At 32.7% G+C, this 6000-nt stretch overlaps 1 long non-coding RNA gene across 1 annotated transcript in view; it reads left to right on the top strand.

Annotated features, from left to right (window-relative positions):
* The first annotated feature begins 2050 nt into the window (after positions 1-2050).
* LOC128293287 (uncharacterized) overlaps positions 2051-6000 on the top strand; it is a 48579-nt gene continuing 44629 nt past the window's right edge. Inside the window, exon 1 of the long non-coding RNA XR_008283458.1 lies at positions 2051-2174. This is a non-coding gene — a long non-coding RNA (uncharacterized LOC128293287). The remainder of the gene's footprint in view (positions 2175-6000) is intronic.

Genomic DNA, 6000 nt, shown 5'->3' with positions numbered 1-6000 from the left:
ATTAGTTAACATTAGACTTGAATTGATTGTGTTCACTTGTTAATGTTTCATTGACTTGAATCATGAAAGTATCACTAAGCTTTATCGCTCAGCGTACGGTTTGTTTATTCTGTACACAAGTTTAGGTGGATGTCAAAGTCCCAAGACTTGATTCAGCATCCAATCAGAAATCCTTGACTCTACAAAGTTTGTATAGTTCTTTATATTTTGATAAATGACATGTACCTAGGGTTGAACTGATTATTAGGTTGCAAATAGTCCATTTTGTGTACTGGAGTAATGGATGAATGATAATGTAATAGTTTATGCATAGGTAAAGCCTATTTGAGTTGAATCATGAAATTGAACATATATATTGTTGATGCCATGGGGTTATGCTTATTTTGGTAAATGATAGGTTGAGACAAAATAAGATTGGAATTGTTGTATTCTACCTACAGAGTTGCGACACCACCCATGGATGTCACGAGACTAGCTTTCGGCATCGTAACATCACTTGTTATTCACGACACCAATTCGATAAAGTTTGGAAATTTCAAATTTTAGTCCTTAAGTTATGAGGCCAACCTATTTTGGAGGTTGTGACGTCGTACCCCTGAAGTTATGAAAAGAGTTTTCGTAAGTTCGTATAAACCCTAGATAGGATATTATGTTATAAAATGATGATGTAATGATCATGTGAGTGGATATAATGTGACAAATCAATAGAAATTAAGTTAAGATTAATTGTAGTTACTCCAGCAATGAATGTGACATCCTATAGCTCAGACCTAGTGATCGGGTTGAGAATCGGGTTTTATACATTGTTTGTCAATTCACCCCAAAAAATAGATGGAAAAGTTAATGTTTGTTAACTTCGGTGGCGTATTATACATGTGGACGGTCACGTGTATGCCATGTTAGTAATTAATTAATTTTTAAAATTAAAAATTCTTTTAATATTATATTTTCTAAATAAATTTAATAATTGTTATTTTGAAAATATTTTTATCATTTTAATTTTTTAAAATTAATTAATTGCTTAAGTGGCATCTATATGGCAATGAACGTGTATCCCACATCAACAAAATTAATAAAAATAACTTTTCCATCTATTTTGAAATAATTTGACAAACAACCCAATTACTCAAACAAGTGATAAATTAAATTGAGGGCTAAAATATTAATTTTAAGCATCCGTCATTTAATAATAATTAGTAGTTAATAATTATAATGCACTTTGTGCTACGTTTAAAGAATTCCTCGTTATTTGTTAATTAAATATAAATTTATTTTTATCAAATATATGATTTATTTAATTACAATCAAAGAAAAATATAAAAATATAGTTCTAATTTTATTGAATTAAATTAAATTTACAAACATTAAATAAAATTTTTACATTTAAAAAAAAATAACTCGCACATCATGCGGGAGTATTCCTAGTAAGGTAAATTGCCATTTCTCATGGTTTAATATCCCTAGAGGTCCTCATATATTTTATTCCCTTATGGTATTGCCTAACTTGCTAATTTGAAAATTTTACCCGTCTAATCTTTTCAATTACTTATCCAATTTCAATTTAATCCATACCCAAAATTTGTAATTTACAATTTTATCTCTTTTTAATGCCTTATTGAGCAATATTAATTTATTCTCACAGAAAATTTTGTATTTCTATTTCCAACATTTTATATATCTAATAACATCGAAATTATTGAAGCGTTACAAGATGTGTAAAAGAATGGGGTCTAATGGCAGGGCGTAGCCAGGGGAGGCTGGCATGGGCCTCGGCCCCCCTAAAATGGAAAATTTTATTTTAGGCACTTAAAATTTTTAAAAAATTTTAAATTAGTAAAGGTAAAATTGTACTTTGGCCCCCCTAAAATTATAAAAATTAAATTTAATCCTTTACAAATTATAAAAATATAAACTATAACAAAGGTAAATGTTCCATGATAATGGGTTAGGTAAATGTTTCATGATAATGGATTAGGTAAATGTTTCATGATAAGAATTTCATGTCTTTTGTATTAAAGATTTAAATGGATGAAATATGAAGTTTTATTAAAAGAAAAAGGGGTGAAAAGAACAAAGTTTTGTCCATCTTTGTTCATCATAGCTGAAAGTTAGAGAAGAGAAAGGAGAGGAGAAAGCTTTTGAGTATTCAGTCATTAGGAGGAGGAAAATTGAAGGTAAGTTCTTGGTACCTTGCTTCTATTTTGAGGTTCATGAGTTCTTCTTGATTCTACCTTAACTCTTGAAGTATATTTTGATTTTTAGTTGTGTTGTGAGCATTTAGTCATGAATTAAAATGAAGGAAATGGTTGTTGTTTCATGTTCCTTTGATGAAAAATGGAAGATGGGTGAAGTTGAGCCAAACAAATGAGCATGCATGTGCCTTAGATGTTAAAGGGAAAAATCAGCTAACATGTTGTGCTTTAAAATGATGAAATGGAGATTATACTTAAGTAAAATCATAGATATGTGATGATTGATTGGTGATATACATGTTTAAATAACATGCATGCAAGGTATGTGTGAAAGAGTGATTTGGTAATAAATCTGCTTGGGACAGCAGCAGTAACGTGACTTTGGAAAATCACCATAAATTGTGGGAGAAGAATTAGAAGCTGAATAAATTATGTAATTAAAGCTTAATGAGTCTAGTTTCAAATGGAATAAACGAGAACATATTTTGAATTCTGTACAATGAGAAATTTGATTCGTAATGAAGAGTGGTCAGATTAGTCAAACAGTGAAACATGGGAAACTTTAAGAAAAATCTGGTATTGATTGGCCATAGAAAAAATTCTGAAAATTTTATGGATAGAATATATATGAGTCTATTTTCAGGGAAAATTAACGGCACTTGATTTGGAGTTTCGTAGCTCCAGTTATAAATGATTTAGTGACTGTTGCTCAGGAAGACAGCTTGCAGTGAAATTATGATTATGTGGTAAACATTGACAAAAATTTGTTAATGAGTTGCTTATTGATTTCTTATAAGCTTACTATGATCTGTAGGTGTGGTTGGCGAATATTGTAAGGGGTTAATCGTAGTTTGTATTTGAATAGTTAGATTAACGTGTTAGTAATCCAATTGTAGGCGGTTCGTGTGTGGATCTCGTCGGCATATCTATAAGCAGTGTGTAACTAACACCCTCTTTCTTAGTCTAGATCGGCAAAAGCGAAAAGCGAAATGTCGAAAACCGGTATTTTGTAGATTTGCGAGTGTGCGAATGCTCGTGAGGTAAATCGATTAATGTTTTTAGTAAGCTGCAATGTTTGGACTGCAAAGTGCATGATTTCTGTGCCCTCGATATTTTTGGGCTTAATGGGCCAAAATTGGAATGATGGGCCAACGGGCCCAATTCGGTAAGAACTCTCGATACGTGATTCTGTTAGTACGTGAAAAGTGGGAATATGCATGAAAAACCCTAAAATAGATAAATTACTGAAATACCTTTAAAAGTGGAAAATTTACAGTTTACCCTAGTAGATAAATTACCGAAATACCCTTAGGGTTAAATTGACCTAAATGCATGTTTGACTGTTGTTATTTACTGCATGCCATGTTGTTATTATGTGATGCATGGGATTGGGATATTGACGAAGGAAGTACTGAAAGTGGCTTGTCCACGTACTGGAGGCTTTGCCTCAATTCTTTGATAGCTGAGCGACAATCTTTGCAAGCTGTGGAGTGTTAAATTTGGGTGGGTTGAGCTATCCCACATGGAGTGTATGGCTGAATGCGGTGGAGTGTAGTGGTTGGTGAGTTGAGTAGTCTCCCAAATGGGCTTGCATATGTTATTGATGTTGCATGTATTTTGAAATGGGCCTATGGGCCATCATTATCTGAATAAGGGCTAAGGCCCGGTTTATTATAATGAAAAGGGCTCGGTCCATTACCATTATTACTGAATGGGCTTAGGCCCAATAGGCTTGAGTGACTTGGGCTTTGAATGGGTTTTCCTTATGCACTGAGTTTCCCCAAACTCACCCTTTTATTTTCATCCACGCAGTAATCCCCAACCATAGTGGGCTTGGAGTCGTGAGGGAATTGGAGTGGCCACCGTTTTGAAAGTTTGATTTTCTTCTGGTGAACTGGACATCCTTTTATTTACGTTTGAAGTTTTGGGTTTTTAAATGTAATAAGGCCGCTTAATTATTTTTGATGGTTTTAATATGTATTACTAAGATAGGTAATACTTATTTTAACTATTGAAATTGGATAGCTTTAGAGGCACGTTTTCAAAAACAACAGTTGATTTCAAAATAACACGACAACAAGCAAAGCTTCCGCAATGAAAGTATTTTCCAAAATTAATCACTTTTCCTAAAATGACTTAATCAAATCGGTTTCCTAGAAATATCCATGACGTTAAGGTGTGGCAATGGCGGTATGCATGTCTAGGATTGGATCCGAAGGAGCTTGGTATAAGCGGTCAGATGGACTCACCACCTCTTTTAGGTTTCCTACGGTGTGACTTCCATTCACTTTAACCCTTAATGAATTAATCTTTTGAACATCAAGTACGATTTTACGGACTTAGAATGAAAATTTTTTAACATTTTGATGTGGCATGCAGGATCTGCCATAACTTCGGGCGGGTTTGGGGTGCTACAACCTCGATCATTAGTAGGACATTAAAGACCGACTCTAGAAAAATGAAATCCCTAATGACATGTCATTTGTATCCTAAGAATTCCTAAGGTTCAACTGGGACTTAATAGCCATCAATTCATCATAGCATTGGTACTTTTATGAACTAATTCAATTACATTAATATAACATAACAGACATTCAATTTATATAACATTAGTATGATTACAATTCATACGAACGTACCTTGATAACTAGGGGCATAGAAATTAGGTCAAACTAATCTGAAGCTTTTACTTTGCCTCGATCTTGGTCCGTACGTGATTTACTTTGATCAAAATAGATAATTTCAATCAATTAAAGACTTCTAGAATTCCACTTAATCCATATTTCATTTTTATGCAAAATTACCAATTTACCCTTAATATTTTAACTTTTCACAATTTAATCCTTAAGGTCATATCTTGCAATTTAACCATTTTAACTTAAATCCAACTTAACCACAACCACAAGGAACCTTGGAACAACTCATATTTACCATCATTTCATAATAAAACCTATATTTTTACATCTTTAGCAATTTAATCCCTGATTCAAAATTTCATCAAAAAACATTTAACAAAACATGTTCATTTAACAAAAATTAAATTTAATCCTTTACAAATTATAAAAATATAAACTCTAAAAAATTAAAATTTCATCTGCCTCCCCTAAAAATTTTTCTGGCTTCGCCCCTGTCTAATGGTTGTCATAGTAAGACCAACTCTAGTGGAGTAGATGTGATAGCTGAAGGGCTAAGTGAATTAGGATTGGAGTGTAGGGTTAATTTAAGTGCCATGACTATCACAATATTTATTAGGAAGATTGGTTTCACTGGTGGGAGGGTTATTTCAAATTTAGGAATCAAGTTAGTTTTAATGGCGAAATCTATAGCTCTTTCCTCATTCTGTTGGCAGTGCAAATGATAATGATGATTTTTGAGAATAAGAGGTTAAGGATAGTTTTCGAGAATGGCCTGAGTTTGTGCTTTAGTATGCTTTTAGATTCTTAAGTTAAAGGGAGGGATGAATGTTAATAACAAATATTATAATAGTAAGGCCTAAAAATGTTGAAGATGAACATATTACCTATTTAGTTGGAATATCTCCAGATTTGAAGGTTGTTGGTTACAATAAATGTGTGGGCATCGAGTTGTTCCTTGTGTCACAAGCTGTGGAATCAAGGCACACTTTAATCCCTCTTATTTATTGGGGGTCATTTGGCGTTGCATGATTGATTCATTGCTTGGAAAAGACTGAAGGGCCATCTACTTGAATTTTAATTAAATTGTAAACACTCAGTAAATTGTATTTGTACTAGGATAATTACAACCCTAAAGGATAAAGATTTATAGAGCTTATATCTATTATAGGTCT

This window comes from Gossypium arboreum, chromosome 5, assembly GCF_025698485.1.
Source record: "Gossypium arboreum isolate Shixiya-1 chromosome 5, ASM2569848v2, whole genome shotgun sequence".
Lineage (NCBI taxonomy): Eukaryota > Viridiplantae > Streptophyta > Magnoliopsida > Malvales > Malvaceae > Gossypium > Gossypium arboreum.
This window is presented reverse-complemented; position numbering and strand designations above follow the sequence as displayed.